Genomic DNA, 25714 nt, shown 5'->3' on the forward strand with positions numbered 1-25714 from the left:
CTACCACATGTGCCAAGTATGCTTCACACCCTTTTACGATCATTTTTCCGCTAGTGCAAATAAATGATGTTGGATGGCAATAGCTGCCTCTCCCTTGTATCACCACATTCGCATCGAGGAGACCAAAAGTGACTATCTTGATCTGATCAATCATGGCATGATGCCTAGCTAACCAATCCATGCCCAAGATGATATCATAATCTCTGAAGGGCATTTCAATGAGATCAGACAGGAAAGTGTGTCCTTGGATCACCAAAGGACAATCTCTATACATCCTATTAACCCTGACCTCCTGTCCTAGCGGACTTGTTACTAGCACCTCAAAGTCCATTTTTGTACATGGAACAGCAATGCAATCAATGATGCTAGCACTCACATAAGAATGGGTAGAACCCGGATCAAATAGCACAAATACATTCTGGTTAAAAGTTGAGAAGGTACCAGCCACAACATCAGATGTCTCAGCCTCTTCCCTCTGTCGCATGGCATAGACTCGATCGAGCACCTTTGTCTCGATCGCTTTATCGTGCCTTGGCTGCCTGGGTTACCTCTACCCTCGCCTCTACCTGCTAGGTGGTTGTGAGCTTACGGTGACAAGGCTCGAATCGACTCTGCAGTAGTAGGAGGTGGTCCAACTCTGCGACTACTGGTGCAGTCCTTGGCAAAGTGTCCTGTGCCTCCACAGTTATAACAGGCTCCAATAGCCTTATAGCATATCCCACCATGATTCTTTCCACAAGTTTCACATTGGCGGGGAGGATAGGAACTTCTGGTACTCTGCTGACCAGATAGGGGAGGTCTCTGTCCTGAATGTCTTCCCCTACCAGATTTCTTGCCACCTCTGCCATGTCCCCCATAGTTCTTCCTCTTTCCAGTATGACCACTGGAACTCTGATCTACTGATTTTCCCTCTTTCTCTGTCTTCTCTGACCTCTTCTTCTCAGGAGCAGTCTCAAACTCAACTCTTTCCAACTCTAGGGCTTGAGAAACAAGTTCAGAGAAGTTAGTGTGTTTGAAGCCGAGCACTTGTACTCTGATACTGGGCTTCAAGCCAGTTTCAAACCTCTTGCATCTCTCCCTGCTGGTAGAGAGTAGACTCACTGCATAATGGCTAAGGCGGGAAAATTCTCTTTCATACTCACCACCGATCCGCCTCTGTTTCAAACTTAAGAATTCTTGTAGCTTCTGGTCTACATAAGCATCAGGGATGTATTTCTGCCTGAATTCCCTGAGGAAGTCATTCCATGTTAGCACTGCAGGCTCTACCAGACTGTGGGGAATGGTTTTCCACCAGTCATAAGCATCCCCTTGTAGTAAGGATACTGAGTATTCAAGTCTGAGCTCCTCTGTACAATGAAGTTTCTTGAACACCCTATCCATCCTCTCTAACCACTGTTCAGCTTCTAGAGGATCTATCGTCCCTTGAACTCAGAGCCCCATACTTCATCAATTTATCATCTGTCTCGTAGGAGATCGTGGTTGTACCACTGTGTCCGAATTGGGACTTGAGTAGGTGCATTACCAGCCATTTGTTGGAATATTGCCCATCTGGCGAGCGAATCGAGCAGGAATCATGATCTGCAGGTCGTGTCATTGAACCATCGACATTTTGTACACTGGGGCATCCTTGCACTCGACCTCAATAGATCGATCGATCGAACGATCACCCTCTTCCATATTCAATGCGAGGATCTTAGCTTTCCTGAATAATAACACAAGGATATTTACTCTCGTTAGTGCATATTTATAATGTAATGTACTGTATGTATCAAACAATGATATTGAGCAGTTGTACTATGCAGAAAGAACATTCAAATAACAGGTGAAAACATAATTTAAAACTTTGCTCTGATACCACTAAAACATGTCACACCTTACCCCTCTGTAAGGCATAACATGATCCCGTAGTATACCTAATAAATTACCAACTCCGTCTACTGATAACCCATTAAATACACTACAAGGGATTTTAAAAACTTTTCTTACTTCTTTTACAGTGGTGAGCACTATTTACAGGTGTTAAAAACTTTGGTGAACTGAGGTGAAACAACTAACTCATTTGATTTATTTGGAATTTCTGTAAAAATTTTGGCAAGGTGCCATCTGTATTTTAGATAAAATAGTTCTTCAGAAAACCTGTAAAAGCACTTCTATAATTTTCCAAATCTCAACTTCAATACATTTCTCAACACAACAATTCATCAACTCAATTCCATAGAAATTTTTTTTCAAAGTCTGAGATAAGGAAATATAATACAACTTTTACAATCCAAAACACTCATAATTAATTTACAACTTCAAGTACAATTTAATTTAATTTACAACTGCTCAAAACCAAATACAATATGTACATACAAATGTCATACATTACAAGATAACAAAAGCAAAAGCGGTATATTCAATATACTGTAATCCTCATTGGATGTATATGCAGCCTAGTCACGCTGCCTTTATCTCTCTACTGCGACAAAGAATAAAGCTATCGCTGAGACAATGTCTCAGTGGTGCACAACATTAACCAAATACAATTTAAATCACAATTCATAAATCATGTAAATAGTGGATACTTAAAACCATAGTCTAATTTAAGACAATAAAGGTCAATAAGAATTTAAACTCCATTTCTCAATATCACAATAATTTTCCATAAGTCAGATCAGGTTTGAATTCAAAAGACAGTATATGTCAATGAGAGTTTAAAATCCATTTCACAATCTCACAATACACATCAATAAATCACACAGCCTTAATCATGATCCATAATTCAATTCATCCCAAAAGCCGATGGCTAATGAGGTATTCAATTCATCCCAAAAGTCAATGACTAATGAGGAATAACATGGCTAGCTAGCAAAAATATGAGTACTCATTCTATTCGTCCTCAACAGGCACACACCTCAACACTTCAGCCAGAGAGGGAATTCAATTCATCCCACTAGACAAGCTAGAGAGGAATACAATCAATATACATGATAGCTGTGGTTTCAAACCATTTCTAATGCTTTTTAATCAATAAGTATCCATCAATGTCATTCAAACCATTTTTCACATTTTCAAACTATTCACAATATTTATCAATCAAAAAATATTCCTCAAACACATATCCACAAGTTAAAATAATGATATACAAATAATCAATATTTATTTCCATTGAAATTAATTCAAAAGAAACAGTTGTTGTGCACAAACCTCTGATATTTGTCTCCTGGTCTTGACTCAGTATTTCTTTCCCTTTTGCTGAGTCCTTGTTAACTGAGAAACACAATTTGAAGTGTTTCAGTACCAAATTAAACTATCTCTATCGATGGGGTTTGGTAAATAATGCACTGAACTCAATTATTCGCTTAATCACCTAATATACCGACCCTCGATGCGTTTTAGGTAAATTAGGTTTTAGTGTCGTTAATATGTCACACTCGATAGGGTTTTAGGTTTGGTATGTTTTACCAAAGTCATTTACTCGCTTAGTGCATTTTAATGCAAATTCTTTGGATTCGAACACTGGTTTGACCTAACCGGACGATCTAGTTCCTCGGTTTTGGTCTCGGTCGAAACTACAAACTTGTAGATCTAGGTCTTATTGCACGCGGTGCAAAATTTCAGGTCAATCCGAGTTAAGTAGACCAAGTTATGGTCATTACACTATTGCTGGTCAAATGGTACCATTTTAGGTCAATTTTAGGTCAAAGTGGTCAATTCTGGTTCGGCCAGTTTTTGGACCCGAACTTGTGCAAGTTGTTTGACTTGCTTATGGTCATTTCTGGGCTTTGGTGTCTTCATAAGACTTGTAGGTATGGGTCTTAACTATTCTTGGTCAAAATTTCAGGTCAATTGGACCTGGTTTGAGTGAGTTATGGCCTAAACACTCACTGCTGCCCAATTGGTCATTTTTCAGGTCCTAATTGCACCTAATCCGAATTGGTCATTTTTTTAGGTCACCTTGCAAGCAGAATTTTGGCATGGTTTCTCAATGAAAGTTGGCACATTTTGTGCCTAGTTTCACCTCAAATTGGTCTCATACTAATTGAGGTTACACATTCAAGGTTATAGGCTAAAATATTCACTGCCCTCAATATGCATTTCACACCCAAACTTCAAACACACACTTACCTTTGCAAGGTTCACTTCCATACCCTACCAAACTGTTTTGGCACATTACCAACACATTTTCTACATTACATTAGCATTATTTTGGGCAGATTCCAATCACCATCAACACACCAATTATCATTCACAATCACAATTCTAAGTACCATTACAATTACACCTAAACACTACAAACATTACATACACTTTACAACTTTAATTTACATACTTAACATCAATCCTTCTAGGTCAATATGCTGCCCACACTTCCTTCAATATACACCCTTTCTCAAGTGTCCACAAGCTGCCACAAATCACTCATCAACATCACATTGCCGTACCATAAGTTAATTTCCATCAAAGTGCATAATTCACCATATATACATGCATTAAATCACTAGGTTACTAAATCACCATGAACAACATTATTTCTCAACAATTATATGCACAATTTCCTCATCAAAAACGTGACCATGGCTGTCCAAAATGACAACAACAATAACCCATCAAACTCAAAATTTTCCTTCACCAAACTAATACCCATAACATGCACATAAACTTTAACAAAGAAATTCTCAAAATTATGAACTTACCTTATGCTTGGAGCTTGTTAAACCTTGCTTAAACTTCCCAAAATTGGTATCAATATCTTCCTTGTGGTGTGTAGACCATTTTTCATGAAAGAAGCTAAGTGAATGGAGTTGAAAATGGAGGGTGGATTAAGCTTGCATGCAAACGCCCATGGAGTTCTTTGTGTTCTTCAATTCGGCCATTTTTGAGAGAATATGAGGAAGATGGATTTCAGATGGTGAGTGGACCATATCAGCCATAATTCAATGATAAATTAACCCCTTAGTGCTCCACTAAGTAAAATAAATCATATTATAAACTTAACTTTCCCATAATCCACATTTAACCCATTATTTTCACTATTTATTTTAGGTACCACCAAATTAATTTTTCATTTCATTTTCTAAGTGTAATACTATTTATTTTTAATGGACATTTAGGTCAAAAGACACTTCGGGATGTCTAATGACCATAATGTCCTTGTTCGGGTGGCTTTTCCGATTTTTGGTATCTAGTATTTTGTGCATTTTCGATTTCTCACTTTTCTTTGTACTAATTATTTAATTTTTCTTTGATCTTTCTAATGATATTTATACTTCAATAAGGGTCTATTTATGTCCAAAAATATTTTCCAGGGTTCCCATGATCCGAGTTAGTCAACGGTCCACGCCGTGACTTCAGTCATGATCACCATCGCTAGGTTTCCCGGCTCGTTTAACTTGATCACATTTCTTTGCTATGATTTTTCCTTTGTTTTTCTTGTGTTTTCTTTTCTTGTATTTCATTATTTTATGTCTCCTCACTCATATCGAAGTACGGTTCTAGGCATCCTAGCTGTCCGGACAACACTGGTCACCGGAGCAGTAGAACGCACTACCGAACTTAGGGGTGTTACAATGAATGAGATTGTATGGATTTGAAGACAGATTTGAAATATATAGATAATGCATGGAAATGAATATGAAATTGAGATATATGAATGAGATGTGAATTATGATATGGTTATGAAAATAATTGATGGGATTTTATTGTAAAATATTATTGAAATTTTCAAGCAGGTGAATAGTAAAACACGTCAAACGATAATAAAATAGGAGAAACTTCGTTAGTTTCTCTGTCGAAAAATAATCGATATTAAATATAACGAGAACAAAATTTTTAAAGAAATAAAGTAAGATAAGTTATGGTGCTCCGACACCGAATGTAGCATGCTTTGCTCGGCTACACTGTAGTCGGGTGAGGGGTGTCACAATAATTGTGGAAAAGATGGATGTTGGCTATTTGATTTCATTGTAGCAAGGGGGTGAGCCGATTTGAATGCATTTTAGAAGTGTTTTGAGAACTTGATGTGTTGCCAACCCTATATGCGGATTTATGATAAATGAAATGTGATTATTTGATTTGCAAATGTGATTATTTGAATGGAAATCCTTTGAAATTTGTTTTGAAACCATAGTTGACATGGCAGTCCCTAACGATATTCCACATTAGTAACGGCTAATTGGGGTATGATATGTGATTATGTGACTTCCCTTTCTGGCTTACCAGTTGAAGTTGAGATTGGATGAGTACTCATATTGCTAGCTAGCCTTTATCCCCTTTTAGTCATGGCTATTGGGGTGAGATTGCTTTGTCATGGCGTACAATGCGAAATTGATTGAAAATTTTGTGTCATGGCCTAAACTGTGTCATTGTTGGCAACACCATTGATTTGTGAATGCTTTGATAAAATGTGATTGAAACAAATGATTTATAATGATTGAAAATTTTGATATTGGTTTCATGACTTATGGAAAATTTAAATATTGCAAACCCTTTTGTTATGATTTGACAATCATGTTTTGTATTGAGTTTTAAAATTCATAGTTGTGCACCACTGAGTATTATTACTCAGCGATAGCTGTTTTATCCTATCGCAGGTAAAGGGAAAGATAAAGTAGTTGAGTGAGCTACTAGAAGCAGTGTTTTGGTTGGCAACGGGTATAATAGGTATACCCTTGTAGATTATACTTTGATGTAAATGTGTAGCTATATGTGTGTAAAAGACAATTGAGTAGTTGTATAAAAAGAATTGTAATAATATTTTTGTAACTTTGAAGCTTGTAAATTTGTAATTAAATATCTTTTTAAATTATAAAATTGTAAATGAGTATTTCTTTTGAATTGCAAATGAGATTATTTTATTTTGTTGATGTAGAATGAAGAAAAGAAATTACTTAATTATTGATTGATTTAAATTTATGTATATTATTTATCACAGGTTCATTTTTAACATGTTTAAAATTTTGGTTTTATGAATGTTTAGCCGTCACCACGCAGTTTTTCCAAAAAATAAAATGAAATAAAATTCTTCGATTTGTAAAACACTTAATTCATTTTTTTAAACTATTATCTCAACTTTTTAGTAATAATTTAACTTAAAAATAAATTTGATTCGTTTAAAATCCTTTGTAGTATGTTTAATGAGTTATCAGTAGGTGGAGTGTGGTAATTCATTAGGCACATTACGGGATCATGTTATATCATACAGAGGGGTAAGTGTGACAAAACCGATCCAAATAAGAATTGAAAATATAGTTTATAAGGTCCATGAATACTGCTGGTGCATTAGTTAACCCGAATGGCATCACCAGAAATTCATAATTTCCATACCTGGTCTTGAAAGCAATTTAGGCACATCTGCCTCCTTTACCCTCAACTGATAATACCTCGATCTGAGATCAATCTTGGAGAAAACACCTGCTCCTTTCAATTGATTAAACAAATCATCTATTCTGGGCAAAGGATATTTATTCTTCACCGTTACTCTATTCAACTACCTGTAGTTTATATACAACCTCAGTGTGCCATCCTTCTTCTTCACAAATAACACTGGAGCTCCACATGGTAACACACTAGGGTGTATAAACCCTTTATCCAGTAACTCCTACAACTGGATTTTCAACTCCTTCAATTCTGTAGGTGCCATCCTATAAGGAGCAATTGATATTGGTGCTGTACCCGGTATCACTTCAATTGCCAACTCTACTTCTCTTTTCGTTGGTAAACCAGGCAATTCTTCTGGAAATACATCTAAAAAATCACATACAGTGGGTATATTCTAGAGACTAAACCCTACCTTTCTGGTATCAACCACATGTGCCAAGTATGCTTCACAACCCTTTCTTATCAGTCCCCTTGCAGTAGTAGCTGATATGACATTAGACAGGTAATTTGTCCTTTCACCCATAACAGTGATTTCTTCATTATTAGGAGTTTTCAATGTAATTCTCTTTAATCGACAATCAACCATAGCTTGGTGACATGACAATCAGTCCATTCCCAAGATTACATCAAATTCAAGGAAAGGTAACTCAATCAGATCAACCAAAAACTCATGTCCCTAAATGTTTAAGGGACAACCCTTATAGACTTTATTCACTACTACACTATGGCCTAAAGGGTTAGTAATCAGGATATCTTGTTTAGTTTCATCTATTTGAACTCCTTTTTCTACAGACAAATTAATGCAAACATATGAATACGTGGATCCTGGGTCTATCAATGCATGAACAGGCAAGTCATAAAGTGAGAAGGTACCTCGGATCACATCTGGTACATCTCGCTCTTCCTGAGCTCTCATAGCATAGGCACGTGTTGGTGCCCTAGCCTTCGGCCTCTCCACTATCTCAGATATAGCTTTCTGTGAACCACCTGCTGCCTCTATCCTACCAGATCTCCTACCCCTCTGAACTATAGCTGTAGATCTCTTTGTCTGTACTGGAGCAGTAGGAGAATTCCCTTGAGGGCAATCCCTCTGAAAATGATCTGTAACTCTACATCTGAAGCACCCTCCAATAAGATACCAATACTCTCCTCTGTGTCTATTCGTGTAGTGGCTACATACAACTGAAGCTAGACACTTGGGTATTGTTCCTGCCCTTGGACCTAAAGAACTAGCTACTGATACTGTAGACTGGCCTCTTCTGGGCATAAACTATGATTTGGGCCTCTGTGGTTGATTCCAACTCTGGCCCTGACTCTGAGGTCCCCTGGGCTTTTTACTAGCTATGGCTGTGGAGCTAGACTGCCCTAGCCCTCTCTTATACTGTCTATCTTAGTGGCTCTGCTCATTAACTCTAACCCTTTCAACATTTAGAGCTACCGCTACTAACTGGGAGAAGTTTGTAATCCTGAGTGCCATGATATGAAGCTTCACATTGTCATTTAACCCTTCCTTAAATCTGCAGCACCTGTCGGCCTCTGTAAGCACAATCTCATGGCCATAGTGGCTTAACCGGACAAATTCCTACTCATACTCTTACACTGTGAGCTACTTCTACCTTAAATTAATGAAATCCCTCCTTCTGGCTTCCAAGTATATGTGACTGATGTACTTCTTCCTGAACTTAGCCAAGAAATACTCTTAGGTTACTGCTATAGGCTGCACTGCCTTGGATACTATATCCCACCATTGATACACATCCTCTTACAGAAGGGAGACTGCACATTCTAGGTTCTGCTCTATAATACGGTGCAACTGCTGAAGAATCCTTTCTGTTCTCTCTAACCAATGTTCAGTAGCAGTAGGATCATCCTCTTTCGTTCCCTTAAAATCCATTGCCCCAAACTTACGGAGCTTCTCCATAAGGGATTTTTGTGCAGGCTATGTCTGAGTCCCCATTACATGCCTAAGTAGATCAGCCATCTGCTGAAAGAATTGCTGCTGAGGTTGTGTAGGCTCTCTTGATGCCTGTGTTGCTGGCTCTCCCTTGTCTTTGCCACCGTCTCTAGCAGGGGCATAATTTTCCACCTCCTCCTCAACTGCCCTCTGAGATTTAGACTCCATTCTGTAACCAAAATAGATAGGAAAATAGATCTACATTAGTGTCACCTCGATTCATAATGGATGCAATGCATGACATGTACTCTATGTTCTTCTATCTATCTAGGTCTAGGAACGCCTAAACCAAGCTCTAATACTACGAAATGTAACACCCCCTCACCTAATCTACAGTGTAGCCGAGCAAAGTAATACCACATCCTATGCCGAAGCATCTAGTCTTGCTTTAGTTCATTTCCTTGTCACATTGAGTCTATTATAATTCAATTCAGAATTTTTTTTTTCTTTTAGAGAAACTACAAGAGTCTCCCATATTTTATTGGCATTTTCCATATTAAAACAGTTACCTGTGCAAATATTTCAATAATATAATCTCAATTTTATAACTACTCAATATCATAAATCATGTTTTCATGTCATTCACATCCATTCCATACATTGATTTATCTCATTCCCATAATTTACTCAATATACATAGTTTACATAATTTCTATACAAACTCAAAATTTAATTACAAACTTTACATTTAATTAAAATATGCAAAATATACACTACTTTGGAATCGTGAGCCCTACCAAAGTGGCATGCTGAGGATACAACAATCCCTACTGCAGATCTGTCTTAAAATCCCAGTCTAATGTCTACTGGGTCTTATCTCCAGTACCTGCGCTAGGAAGAATCATTGTGCTAAGCATTTTTGCTTAGTGGTGCAATAATATAATAAAATGCAATATATATAAATTAAATTAGCTAACATGTTGTATGGAGTAAGCATAATTCCCATATGAGTTTTCATAAAACAATTTGATAGTAATGTGGGTTTTATAATTTCAAATGTTTATGACTTCTACACATGTTTATTAAGTAATAAATTCTGGGTACTTTCCATATTTTCATGATCTTTGGAATCATTCCTTTTAGAATATCTTTACTTTTCTTTACTTTATTGTACAACTTTCTTGCTTACTTTCAGTGCCCAAAGTAACCTCTAAGAGAATATTAAGACTAGATACATGGGTACACTGGCACTGGACAATCGGTGCCTGCTGGCCTCATACCATCAAACATTCGGTGCCTACCGGGTATGTAATATCAGGTATAAAGCCATGGGAATAATCACATCGGACACTCGGTGCCTGCCTGTGATTATTCAAGTCATCATTAACAAGGGATAACCATATCGGACACTCGGTGCCTGCCCATGGTATCTTGGCACAAAAGCCATGTGCAGTACTACTAATCTCATCCCTTCTTGGCATGCTAATCTATCCAACCCTTACACTACTGTCTAGGTACACTTGGGCTTATTTATTATCATTAGCATTTCAATGTTTACATTTTTTCATCATTCATCATCATTCTTTCATCATAGCATTATCATCTCACTCATAGTGGGAACATAGGTCCCAATCACATATTCACATGTCATATATGTTCATCAACCCATTGGCATTAAGTACAATTTTCATTTCAAGCCATTTTATGGATATTTCATAAGTTCCAGATTTGGTATTTTAATTTCTGTAATAGATTTGGCCAAGATGCAGTAACAATTTGGCTATACTTTCTTCATAAAATTTGTAGGTTTATGTCTTATGTTTATTTTGGCTTTGGAATCTTTCAATTTTCATATGTGTAACTCAAGTTATAGCCATTTTACAAAAACTAGTCCAGTGACCAATTTCAGATTCAGGGCATTCTAGAATAGGGCAGATTTCTAAATCTATTTTGTTAAGCCATTTCGGGTAAGTTACAATCACAATTTGACTTTATATTCTTCATATGAATTGTTCCTCTGTGTCTCAAGGTTACACAGATTCAAGAAACACTCAATTTGAGATTTTTTAGAGTGAGTTATGGCCAAATTTCCAATCCTAGTTCACAAATGTAGTATCCTGTGATTTCTAGGTTTTTAGGTTTTCGGGTCAATTTTGCACTTAATATTCAAGTGTCTTACACCCAGAATTTAGATAAAGTCTCTAAGAAAAAGTTGTAGGCCTATGTCTTAGGTTTCCAAATCATTTTAAATCACCTCAATTGGAGTTATACAATGAGAGTTATGCTCTATTTACTACATGGAGGTCATAGGGCAATTTGCTGGAATCGCAAGAAATTCTAGATTCAGTAATACGAACTTTCTCTAAAAATTTGAATAATTTACAATTAGAGCTATGATACAGTTGTATTATATAGATGTTTTTAAGCATATTTGTATACTATTTCATAGCATATAGGTAAGCAAGCTCATGCATAGTCATTACTTTCATTAACTTTTGTGATTTCCATTGACAAACTCTAAATTCCATGTTTTCTGCATCATTTCAGGTGTTTGGATGAAGTTCCAAGGTATAGGAGTACAAAAGAAAGCTTAGAAAAACACAAAAGGGAAGAGAAGTGTTGCTGATACACTTTACACAGGTCATGTAAGCAAAGACACAGACTCGTGTAACCTACTGCTAAGGGAAAGCTGAAAGAGACGAGGAAGAAATGCAGTACACGAGCCATGTACTCAGACCCGTGTATATCATAAAAACTCATGTAAGTCTCTGCCTGGTTAGGTTTGAAGAATTCTCTAAAGAACAAAAGTACACGGGTCGTGTACTTAGACACATATAACCAGCTGCGTCCCGTGTAATCTTCTGTGACATTGCGAGATGCAAACCTTCAGAACTCCAGTTAGTTACACGGCCCTGGGCCATGTAGTGATATACCAGTCGTGTATCAATCAACAACCAGTTTCCTGATTTTGCTCCAGCTTCAGTTTTTGACAGAGAGAAGAGACTCCTAACGCTTTTGGGGACTCTAAAAGGGAAGAAAACCTAATCCTAGGCCAACTATTATAAATAGAAGCTGCAAAAGAAAAAGAGAAGAAGAACAGAAAAGAGAAGAAAAAGAGGAGAAATCCCAGAGCCATATAATCACTTTCTCACAGCCATCTAGAGGAGCAGGACATTAGTATCAAGGAGGAGCCTTCAGCTGAAGTTCCACAAGATCAAAGCTACAGGTCCTCTTCGGTTCTTTCGTTCTATTTCTTTTAGAGGATTTTTATTGTCCCTTATTTTATTTTTATCATGTTTGTTGAACTCACCATGAGTGAGTAATTTTCATATTCTGGAATTAGGAAAGTAATGCTTGTAATCATTATTATGGACAAACATTAAGTTTTATTTATTGGATTTGAGATTTGTTCCTTGATTTAATTTCTTATAATCTTAATGCATGCTATGTGTTGGTGCCCACTTAGTATTGATAACAGATATTAATTGAAGGACTAAAAGGTGAAGATTAATATTAGAAAATCAAGATTTTGAGCCTACGAAATCTGACCTAAAAATAGGCTGATGACTTTTGTGGAGTTCCGAAATTAGTCAAAGATCTTAAAGGGTTTTAATTAATTTAATCATCATGAAAGTAGGGTTTAGGTTAATTAAAATACACCTTAGGTGCCTTGAGAGAGTACTTAGGATATCTTAGGATTAATTTCCATCAAGGCAAACATTTCTCAATCCAGTAAATAGACAAGATTATATCTATAGTAAGGTTAAAGTGTGAAATCTTAATTCCGAAATTATTTCAAAATAGACTATTCCATTTTAAGTTTATTATATTTTTTTATTATAGCATTTAAAATAGACAAGTTTCATTTTCTCATTTTATTCGACAACCTAGACAGCCAAAATCACTGTGTAGTTTGGTATTTACTAATTAAATACCTCGTGGGATGATACTCCACTCACTACTTTATTACTTATTCGCGATCCGTGCACTTGCAAGGTTGTAAAATCAGCAAACAAGTTTTTGGCGCTGTTGCTGGGGAGTTTTAATTTTAGTAATATTAAGCAATAAGTAATTTAACTGATTTAGGCATTTTCATTTATTGTTTAATTTTGTTTAAATTGTTTTATTCTCTTATTCTTTCTCAGGTGATTAGTTTGGTACATGACCAGAATGAGACCAGAGGAAGAAGTCTTTAATTTGGATCTAGAGATAGACAGAACCTTAAGAACTATTAAGAGGGAGAGGAAACATGAATAACAAGATCAAAGAAATCCAGAAATTCCAAATATGGCTAACAATAACAACAACAGGGCGAGACTTTTAAAGGATTACGGATCTTCCTCTATACAAGGATTCCAACCTAGTGTTATAAGACCCATAGTGGATGCTAATAATTTTGAATTAAAACTGACACGGCTCCAGATGATCCAATAAACCCAGTTTGGGGGTTCACCAACAGAAGATCTGCACTACCACCTCCAGTGCTTTCTTGCCCTTTGTTACACATTCAAGATGAATGAAGTCTCTGATCAAGCCATAAGACTCAGAGCATTTCCATTTTCCCTTCGAGATAAAGCAAAGAAGTGGTTACTTTCTCAACTAGCTGGAACATTCACCACTTGGGAAGACCTCTCACAAGCTTTTCTAGCAAGGTACTTTCCACCTGCAAAGACTGCAGTGTTGAGAGTTGAACTCAACACCTTTAGGCAAAGGGAAGGTGAATCACTCTATGATGCATGGGAGAGATATAAGGACCTACATAGAGAATGCCTACACCATGGCATAGAAGATTGGCTCCTGATTCAGAACTTCTATAATGGGCTACTACCCTCTACAATGAGCACAGTAAATTCAGCAGCAGAAGGTGACCTAATGGAGAAAACAGTGGATCAAGCACTTGAACTTCTGGAGAGGGTCGCATATCACAACTACAAGTGGTCAAATGAAAGGGGGAATACAAGGAAAACAGCAGGGATCCTAAAAGTGGATGCCCTAAGCATGATAAATGATCAATTTGACTAGCTCACAAAGAGGCTTGATAAAATACAAGCCAATGCTATAGGGATGAACAGTCAACACGATGACAGCTATAAAGAAGGATACATGGGTTCAGAGTATAATGGCTTCAGTGAACTCCCCATAGAACAGATGAACTATGTGAATAATAGAGGGAACTTTAGCCAAAGACAGTTCCACAATCCATATTCAAATACATACAACCCTGGATGGAGGAACCACCCAAATTTCTCATGGTCAAATTCACAGAATCAGCCAACGAACAAATAGCAAGGATACAGACCACCAGCACCCTCGGGATTTCAGAATAGGGGACCAAACCCTACACAGCCACCGCTACCTCCTCAGAGCCAATAGCCTAAACCAAGGTTGACTATGGAATCCATGGTGGAAAGCTTCCTAACAGCCCAGTAATAGCAGAATGAAATGATCAAACAACTAGCTTCCAGAATAGACTAACTTGCCACCCACAACAAGATGCTAGAAAATCAAATTGCTCAGCAAGTAAGCTCTTCAAGCAAAACTGCTAGTAAGCTACCTAGTCAATCGAAGATGAACCCAAGTTTGGAAAGTTTCTGTAAAAAAAAAAAATTTTAACACCTGTCAAAAGTGCACACCACTGTAAAAAGAAATAAGAAAATATTTAAAATCCCTTGTAGTGTATTTAATGGGTTATTAGTAGGAAAAGTTTGGTAATTCATTAGGTATACTACGGGATCATGTTATGCCTTACAGAGGGGTAGGTTGTGACATGTTTTAGTGTTATCAGAGCTAGTTTTTAAATTCTGTTTTGACCTATAATTTGAATATTCTTTCTTCATAGTACAACTGCTCAATGTTATTGTTTAATACATACAGTACATTACATTATAAATATGCACTAACAGGAGGAAATCTCCTTGTGTTATTTGTTCAGGAGGTCTAAGATTCTCAAATTGACTATGGAAGAAGGGGATCGTTCAGTCGATCAATCAATAGAGGCTGAGGTACAAGGGAATGCCCCAGCCCTACACAATGTGAGTGGATCAGCAGCACCAACCCCCTCAGTACCGCAGTTCCCTGCTCAATTTGCACAGCAAATGGCTACAATATTCCAACAGATGGTTGGTAATATGCCTACTCAAGTCCCACTATAGACACCAGTGGTACAACCACAGTCTTCAGCTAGACCATATGACAAGCTGATTAAATATGGGGCCACTGAGTTCAAGGGGACAGTAGATCCACTAGAGGCAGAATAATGGTTGGAGAGAATGGATAGGGTGTTCAAGAAACTACACTATACAGAGGAGCTCAGATTTGAGTATTCAGTGTCACTACTACAAGGAGACGCATATGACTGGTGGAAAACCATTCCTCATAGTTTGGTGGAACCTCCAGTACTAACCTGGGATAACTTTCTTTGGGAATTCAAACAAAAATATGTCCCAGATGCCCATGTGGACCAGAAGCTACATGAGTTCTTAAGTCTGAAACAGGGAAGTAGGTCAGTGGCAGAATATGAAAGGGAATTTTCCCGCCTGAGCCACTATGCAGGAAGTCTCCTTTCTACCAGCAGGGAAAGATGTAAGAGGTTTGAAACTGGCTTGAAGCCTAGTCTCAGACTACAAGTGGTCGGATTCAAACATACAAACTTCTCTGAGCTCATTTCTCAAGCACTGGAATTAGAAAGAATTGAGTCAGAAGCAGCCCCAGAGAAAAAGAATTTAGAGAAGATAGAAGAGAAAGAGGGGAAGTCAGTAGATCAGAGTTCCAATGGTCCTACTGGGAAGAGAAAGAACTTTGGGGGACACAACAGGGGTGGTAAGAAGTCCGGTAAGGGAAGATATTTGGGACAGAAACCTCCTCCATCTGGTCAGCAAACTACCAGAAGTTCCTACCCTCTCAGCCAATGTGAAACTTGTGGAAGAAATCATGGTAGGGTATGCAACAAGGCCACAGGAGCCTGTTATAACTATAGAGGCACAGGACACTTTTCCAAGGATTGCACCAGTGCCCGTAGAGTTGCGCCACCTCCTACCACTGCTGAAGGGTCAGTTCAGAATCCTGTCACCATAGGTTCACAACCACCTAGCAGAGGTAGAGGCAGGGGTAGAGGTAGTCCAGCAGGCAGCCAAGGCATAGTGAATCAGTCAGAGCAAGGCAGTGCTTCAGTCAGAGTCTACGCAATGAGACAGAGAGAAGAGGCTGAAACATCTGATATTGTGGTTGGTACCTTCTCAACTTTTAATCAAGATGTGTTTGTGTTATTTGATCTGAGTTCTACTCACTCCTATGTGAGTGCTAGCATCATTGATTGAATTGTTGTTCCATGTAAAAAAATGAACTTTGAGGTGCTAGTAACAAGTCCGTTAGGACAGGAGGTCAGGGTCAATAGAATGTATAGGGATTGTCCTTTGGTGATCCAAGGACATACTTTTCTGTCTGATCTTATTGAAATGCCCTTCAGAGATTATGATATCATCTTGGGCATGGATTGGTTAGCCAGGCATCATGCTATGATTGACTGTAGATTGAAGATAGTCACTTTTAATCTCCCTCAGTACAGTGATGTGGTAATATATAGGGAGAGGCAGCTATTGCCATCAAACATCATTTTGGCTGCACTAGCCAGAAAAATGATCAGAAAGGGGTGTGAAGCATACTTGGCACATGTGGTAAACACCCAAGTGGGGATTCCAGCATTGAGGGACATCCTTACAGTATGTGACTTTTCAGATGTGTTTCCTGATGAATTGCCAGGATACCTCCAGAAAGAGAAGTGCAGTTTGAGATTAATGTTATGCCTGGTGTGGATCCAATCTCCATAACACCATACAGAATGGCACCAATAGAATTGAAGTAGTTGAAGGTACAGTTGCAAAAACTACTTGAAAAGGGCTTCATCCGCCTTAGTGTGTCACCTTGGGGAGCACCAGTATTGTTTGTTGAGAATAAAGATGGCACTTTCTGCTTATGTATTGACTACTGACAGTTGAATAAGGTGATAATAATAAACAGATATCCATTGCCTCGCATTGATGATCTGTTTGATCAGTTGAAGGGTGCAGCTGTATTCTCCAAAAATTGATTTGAGATCTGGTTATTACCAGTTGAAAGTGCAAGAGCAGAGTATTCCAAAAGCTGCTTTCAGAACTCGATATGGCCACTATGAGTTTCTGGTAATGCCATTCGGGTTAACTAATGCTCCAGCTGCTTTTATGGATCTGATGAACACTATCTTCAGACCATATCTCGACCAGTTTGTGGTGGTGTTTATTGATGATATTTTGATATATTTGAGGAATACAGAGGAGCATGACAGATATCTGCGGATTGTACTACAGACCTTAAGGGAGAAACAACTATATGCCAAATTGTCGAAATGTGAATTTTGGCTGAAAGAAATCTCTTTCTTAGGACATGTTGTGTCAGCTGAAGGGATCAAGGTAGAGTCCAGCAAGGTAGAAGCTACGTTAATTGGAAGCCACCCAAGAATATCACAGAAATTCGCAGTTTTCTGGGTTTAGCTAGATACTACCGCTGATTTGTGAAAGGGTTTTCTATGTTAGCTTCTCCACTGACCAAGCTACTTCAGAAAGATGTGAAATTTCAGTGGACGGATAAATGCCAGCAAAGTTTTGATGAGTTGAAGACGTGTTTGATTGAAGCTCCAGTCCTTACTTTACCTACACCGAGTAAAGAATACACAGTTTATAGTAATGCTTCTCACAATGGGTTAGGCTGTGTACTGATGCAAGATCGGAATGTCATTGCTTATGCATCACGCCAGCTGAAACCGCATGAGAGGAACTATCCAACACATGACTTGGAGCTAACAGCTATTGTATTTGCTTTGAAGATCTAAAGACACTACTTGTATGGGGAGAAATGCTACATTTACACAGATCACAAGAGCTTAAAGTATTTGGGCACCCAGAAGGAATTGAATTTGAGACAGAGGAGATGGTTAGAATTGATTAAAGACCATAATTGCTTAATAGACTATCAGCCAGGGAAAGCAAATGTGGTGGCTGACGCCTTAAGTCACAAGACTATGGCAAGTCTCATAGTTTCTCCTTTATCCATGGTACATGAGTTGAAAGAACAGTATGCCAGTTTGGAGATTGATGATGAGGGACAGATAGTAGTTGAATGGCATATACAGCCAATGTTGATTGATCATATTAGAATGGCCACTTAGAATGATGAAAAATATCAGAAGCTGCTGAAAGAATTTTAGCAGGGTAAGAAACCTGAATTTTCTGTGAGAGATGATGGTTTACTACTACATCAGGGTAGAATGTGTGTTCCTAGTGATGTGGAATTAAGATAGATCATTAAGAAGGAAGCACATGAGTCTTCTTTTGCTATGTATCCTGGTGGAACCAAAATGTACAGAGGGCTAAAAGAGCATTACTGGTGGATGGGTATGAAAAGGGATATAGCTGATTTTGTCTCCAAATGCCTAACTTGTTAGCAAGTGAAGGCAGAACATCAAGTACCAGCTGGTTTGTTACATCCATTGCCAGTACTAGAGTGGAAATGGGAACAGATAACTATGGATTTTGTGATGAGACTTTCGAGGACACAGAATAGTCATGATGCAGTATGGGTTATAGTTGACAGACTAACCAAGTCTGCTCACTTTATGCCAGTCCAGATGGACTATAGCCTGGAAAGATTGGCCAAATTGAACATAGATGAGATTGTAAGATTGCATGGAGTGCCAGTATCGATTATATCAGACAAAGATCCTAGGTTCACTTCTAGATTCTGAGGTAGTCTTCAGAGAGCCCTAGGAACTAGATTGAACTTCAGCATGGCATTCCACCCATAGACAGATGGATAGTCTGAGAGGGTAATTCACATCTTGGAGGATATGCTACGAGCTTGTGTGATTGAGTTTGAAGGTAGTTGGCATACACGCTTGCCTTTGATTGAGTTTGCTTATAACAACAGCTACCAATCAAGCATTGGGATGCCTCCATATGAAGCTTTGTATGGCAAAAAGTGCAGAACTCCCCTATGTTGGGATTACGTAGGTGAAAGGAAGATGATTGGGCTAGAAATTATTCAGTAGACAAAGGAAAAGATCAGATTGATCAGAGATCGACTCAAGGCTGAATCAGACCATCAGAAGTCCTAAGTTGATTTGAAGAGAAGAGATATTGAATATGCAGTGGGTGATAAGGTATTCCTCAAAGTTTCTCCTTGGAAGAGGATTATGAGATTTGGCAAAACTAAGTCCTCGTTTTATTGGACCATATGAGGTTTTGGAAAGAGTGGGTCCTTTGGCATATCAGTTAGCATTACCTCCAGAGCTAGAAAGGATACAAAGTGTCTTCCATGTGTCCATGTTAAGGAGGTACAGATCTAGCCCATCTCACATTCTATCAGTTGAAGAGATTGAGGTAAATCCAAACCTCTCATATGAGGAAGAACCTATAGAGATTCTGGCTTATGAGGTGAAGCAGCTGAGGAACAAACAGATACCCTTGGTTAAAGTGCTGTGGAAGCATCATTCAGGCCAGGAAGCTACTTTGGAACGTGAAGAGGACATGAGGAGACAGCACCCACAGATGTTCAGAGACTGATGCCAGGTAAAATTTTGAGACAAAATTTATTTTAAGGGGGGGAGAATTGTAACACCCCTATGTTCGGTAGTGTGTTCTACTGTTCCGGTGACCAGTGTCTGCCCGGATAGCTAGGATGCATAGAACTAAATTTAAATGTTAGTGAGGGGACATAAAATAATGAAATACAAGAAAGGAAAATACAATAAAAACAAAGGAAAAATAATAGCAATGAAATGAAACTAAGTTAAATGAGCTAGCACCGTAGCAATGGGTGACCGCACCAGAAAGTTGCGGTGTGGACCGTTGACTAGCTCTAGACTATGGGGAACCCTAGAAATATTTTTAAGACTTAAATAAACATCTATTGAAGTATAAATGACATTAGAAATATCAAAGAAAAATTAATTAATTAGTACAAAGAAAAATGAGAAATCGAGAAAACGATAAAACTCGGTGTTATCGAAAAATCGGGAACACAACCCGAATAGGGGCATTGTGGTCAATTGACATCCTGAGTTAACTTTTGACCTCAATTTCCATTAAAAATAAATGATATTACACTTTAGAAATGTTATGAAAAATTTAATTGTGATACATTATGTAAATAGTAAGAAAAAGGAGATAAATTTGCAAATAAAGGAAACCTTGTATAATTAAACATTAAATTATTGTTTAGTGCTCCACTTACTACATTATGAGAGACATAAAATAAGTCTTAGTGGGCAGAAATTGGTCATCTTCAACCTTCACAACAACTAGCTGAAACTCTCACCATTGAAAGAACTCCATAGCCGGCCATGGAAGGACCTCCATGCAACCTTGATCAAGTCATCTTTTTCACTAGGTTCCTTCACTAAACCTTGTCTACACACCTTGGGCAGCATACTTGGAGCAAAAAAAAGGAAGTTTAGTGAGGTTTGAGCAAGCTACAAAAATAAGTAAGTGTCCAATTCTCTTCCTTCCTTTAGTAAAAGTGATGCTTGAGTTAAGGGATGTTGTTTGGTGAAGAAAATTTGATGAATTGTTGAGTATTGGAATTGAGCTATTTTCAGCAGCCATGAAAGTTTGTAGTGTTTGAGTTTTTCTTACCTCTAATGGATGGAAATTAAGGTTGATTAACTCAAATGGAAGATGTAGTAAGTTAATATCCAAGGATGTGCATGTTAGTGCTTGAATTAAAGGTTTGAAAATGGGTCTTGATACTTTGGTAAACTACCATGTTTCACAGCCTATAATGCTATGAAATTGTATGTGAGTTTATGTGAATTATTGATGAAATGTGATGGTGTTAAATAGTGGGCAGCATGTGTAGTTTTCATGGATGTGTATGTGAAATATTTGTGTTGAAGTATGTTGTATTTCGGTGGAATTGACTGTTGGACTTTAATGGTGAATTGTGTGCATTGAGCACTTGAGTGTTCTGCCCAATATGCTTGCTAGAATTGTGCTAAGTATTTGTAGAAGTGTTATGAATGAATAATCAAGTCATGAGGAGGAGAAAGAATGTCAAATTGGAAGTGTAATTGTCTTGTGCAGGTTGTGTGTTGTTGACAGTACATAAATTAGGTTATAAGTGTAAAACTGTGAACCCAATTGGTATGAGGCCAATGGGGGGTGAAACTAGACACCAAAGAGGCCAACTTTCATGTAGAAATATTGCCAAAATTCTGCCTAGAAACTGACCCGAAAAATGACCAAATCCAGAATAGCAACCTTGCAAACCCAAATTTTTAACCATATGAACAGTAGTTATTGGGATGACCATAACTCACTCAAAACAGGTCCAATTGACCTGAAATTTTTACCATGGATAGCTTAGACATAGAGCTACAATTCTTATGAAGACAGCAAAACTCATAAATGACCATAAGCAAGTCAAATAGCTTGCACAAATTCGGGTACTAAAACTGCCAGAACTAAAAGTAACCTAAAATTTACCAAATTTTTACACTAAAGGTGCAATCTGTCCAGCTTTAGTAAATTGACCATATCTTAGTCTATACAACTCTGAATGACCTGAAATTTTGCCCCGAGTGCAATAAACATAGGGCTACAATTTTGCTTCTTTAACCAGAAGCTAAAAACCAAGAGAAATAGGACTTTAAGCTAGACCAATCTAGCACACAAAAATTGAGAACTTGACATTTACATACAATGATGCTTGAAATAATTTGGCAATGAATGTCAACTTGTAAAAATGGTAAATTGCACTATATTGGTAGTATATTGAAATGCAAAATGTGACATATTGGTAACATTAAACCTAATTCATTAAATAAATTAATTATTGAACCTTATTGTTAGAGACAGTTTAAATGAGTACTGAAACACTTCAAATTGTATATTTCAGTTAGCAAAGACTCAGGGAAGGGGAAGCAAACACTGATTCAGGGCCAAGAGGTTACTCTTCAGATGTTTGTGCACAACAGTTATTTCTTTTGAATTTTCAATTGAAATAAATTATGACTATTTATATGTTATTATTTTAAATTGTGGAAAATTGTTTGAATGGAAATTTGATGGATATTTATTGCTTGAAAAATATTGCAAATGGTTTGAAACCACAACTATCATGTATATTTGATTGAATTCCTTGCTAGCTTGTCTAGTGGGATGAATTGACTTTGAATTCTCTCTCTGGCTGAAGTGTTGAGGTGTGTGCCTGTTCAGGATGAATAGGATGAGTACTCATTTATTTGCTAGCTAGCTATATTATTCCTCACTAGCCATTGGCTTTTAGGACGAATTGAACTATGGAATCATGATTAAGCTATGTGTGTGATTTATTGATATTTATTGTGATATTGTGAAATGGAGTTTAATTATTTATGACATTCACTGTCTTTTGAATTCAACTATGATTTTAAGTATCCATAGTTCCTACGATTTATGGTTTATGGTTTTAAATTATATTTTCTTAATGTTGTGCACCACTGAGACATTGGCTCAGCGATAGCTTTTTCATTGCTATCACAGGTAAACAGACGGACAGAGCAGCAGAGTAGGCTGCTTGTGCTATATTTTGAGATTTCGCCAAGTATATTGAGTATACCATATTTTATAGTTTTTATTGTAATGTATATGCACTGTATGTATTTATTGTACTTGGTCTTGAGCAGTTGTAAACTAAACTTGTAAATTATTTTGGCTTGTAAAAATATTGTGACATATTTCTTTTATCTCAGCTTTTGGAAACACTGTAAAATTGATGTTGAATTGAGTTTAGGAATTTATTGTGTTGAACTATTATTGGAGTTGGGATTGAAGAAATATATATTGGAAGTGCTTTTTACAGGTTTTTAAAGAACTTTTTTATTCAAAATACAGATGGTATTCTGCCAAAATTTTTATAGAAATTATTAATACTCAGATTTGTTATTTTGTTTCACTTTAGTAAAAAAAAAAAAATTTTAACACCTGTCAAAAGTGCTCACCACTGTAAAAAGAAATAAGAAAAGATTTAAAATCTCTTGTAGTGTATTTAATGGGTTATCAGTAGGCGAAGTTTAGTAATTCATTAGGTATACTACGGGATCATGTTATGCCTTACAGAGGGGTAGGGTGTGACAAGGAAGCAGCTCCTCAACCTCACCCCCTCAGCCATCACCACCTCCACTGCAACCCCAACAGCCACCACAACCGGAATTCTCCATCACTTGGGGATTCCGTGATGACACCCACAGAGATCTATGCACCCGGCTTCGCACCCGAAAAGTAATCTCCATAAAGTATATGGATTTTGGGCTGTTGGAACAAATTAGACTGCAAGAAGAAATCAACAGACTCCTTGACAGCATTGGGTGGACCAGATTCGCCCAACTCCAATTTCCTGCCTATCGGGATACCACACTAAAGTTTCTAACGAACTTCAAGACCACTTTATGGCCCACTGATAGGGAGGACAGGGGCAAGATTGAATTTTGGCTTCTTGGTGTCGATCAAGTAATGAATTTCGATGAGTTCAATGCCATCTTCGGATTCAATAGCACCAGACACTAAGAGATCCAGCAGAACCGGATGATCTACAACAGCATTGACTTCTGGCATTCTATAGCCTCGAACACAGAGCCTTACAACTCCAACAAGTTAAAATCTATAGGTATCACCAGTTCTGCTTTGTGTTACATGCACTGGCTAGCCACACACACTATCATGGGCCGCGGTGATAGCTTAGGTGTAATGAACGCCAATGAACTCTTCTTTCTTTGGTGTATGGTCATTAGGCAGCGCTGCAGCACTTGATTCTTCTTCTGCAACCACCTTCGCCGCCTATCTCACCAGCTTATAGGGCAAATCATTCTTGGTGGCCTTATCACAGCCATCACATTCCACTTTGGATTCATTCCAGGTCATCATAGGCTATGCTTTATTGTCGGGACCTTAAAGATCGATCAAACCATCTGTGTATCCATGGAGATATGTAAGAAGGTCGGCAACACCTGCTACCTGATTGATGCTGAAGGGAATGTCATCCCTAGGAGAGACAAAGCACGAGAAGGCCCTAGTGAACCCTCATATGCCCAGGAGGAAGCCCAAGAGCCACTCCATCATGAGTCTCCCGCTCGAGTGCCTCCATATACACCACCACTTGTAGACCCAGTCCTTGCATACCTGCAGCATATGGAGACCATGCTCAACAACAGAATGCAGGCACTCGAGGACAACCTCCAGGAAGCCCATAACAAGCTGGATATGATACTGGAGAGGCTAGACGAAGATGGACCATCATCACCATCAGAGACCTTTTAGAGTTAGGACTATAGGATAGGTTCTTTATTGTATAATTTCATATACCTTAGTCCTAAACTGTACTCTTAGGTCTGTTTTACTTGCTTTTTGTTCAAACTTTCAAATTCTTAATACATAATATGCTTTTTCATACTTTTTATGCTATCTTTTAATTTTCCATATTGTGTTGATATTGAGGACAATGTCTGATTTGAGTTTGGGGGTACTACAAGGTCATTCCATGCATTGCATATCATTATATTGCTTAAACTTATCTATATTATACTTGTGTATCAAAATTCCAAAAAAAAATTTGCAAATTTTGAACCTTGAGTTTCTGAAACTTAGAACTATAACTAAAAATTCTAGTGAGCTAATAATTGTACTCCACGGGATAGAGGAATGAACGTATCTGGATAGGCAAAAAGGACTTTAATATGTTGTCTATGAAAAACCTAATCACCTTAATGGAGCTAGACTAATTAAACCCCTTCATAGCTATTAATTTGTCAAATTATACTTGTAAAGTTAGGAAAAAAATTTTGAAATACAGACAAACCAAAAAAATAAAAATTTGCCTCAATAGCTCTAGAACATGTCTCTTGGACCTATCGAGGCGAAATTTTAGCATATGCTTGATGAAGAGATGATTAAGGCATTCTTTGATATAGCTTCATTAAGCCTTGACCACCCTAGTCACAATATATCTCTTGCAACCAATTTGAGCCTATACTTTTACCTGTATGATTTCCTTGTTTACCCGTAAATATTTACCTAGCCCCTAACCTACACTCTCACCTCACCCTTCTGAGGAAGCCCAGTGTATGAAGGATAGGTATACCATGTATTAAAAGAAAGTATAAGGAGAAAATATGAAAACCAAGGAAAATACAAGTGTACCATCAAATCAAAGAATGTTTTTTCCTTTTTAACCCAACAAAAACAATGAGTTTGGGGGAGAGGACAAAAGGGACTTGATATAATAAAAAAATAAATGAGAGAGAAGGAAAAGTCCTAAGATAAGTATCATGAAAGCACGCTTAGCACTATAAAGAACCCTTCTTCCTCACACAAAATCAGCAAAATAAACTTGGTATACTTAGAACTTTGTACATGAAAGCTATTCTCATGTTTGCATTCTTTAAAACTCTTCATT

This window comes from Hevea brasiliensis, chromosome 9 (assembly GCF_030052815.1).
Source record: "Hevea brasiliensis isolate MT/VB/25A 57/8 chromosome 9, ASM3005281v1, whole genome shotgun sequence".
Classification (NCBI taxonomy): domain Eukaryota; kingdom Viridiplantae; phylum Streptophyta; class Magnoliopsida; order Malpighiales; family Euphorbiaceae; genus Hevea; species Hevea brasiliensis.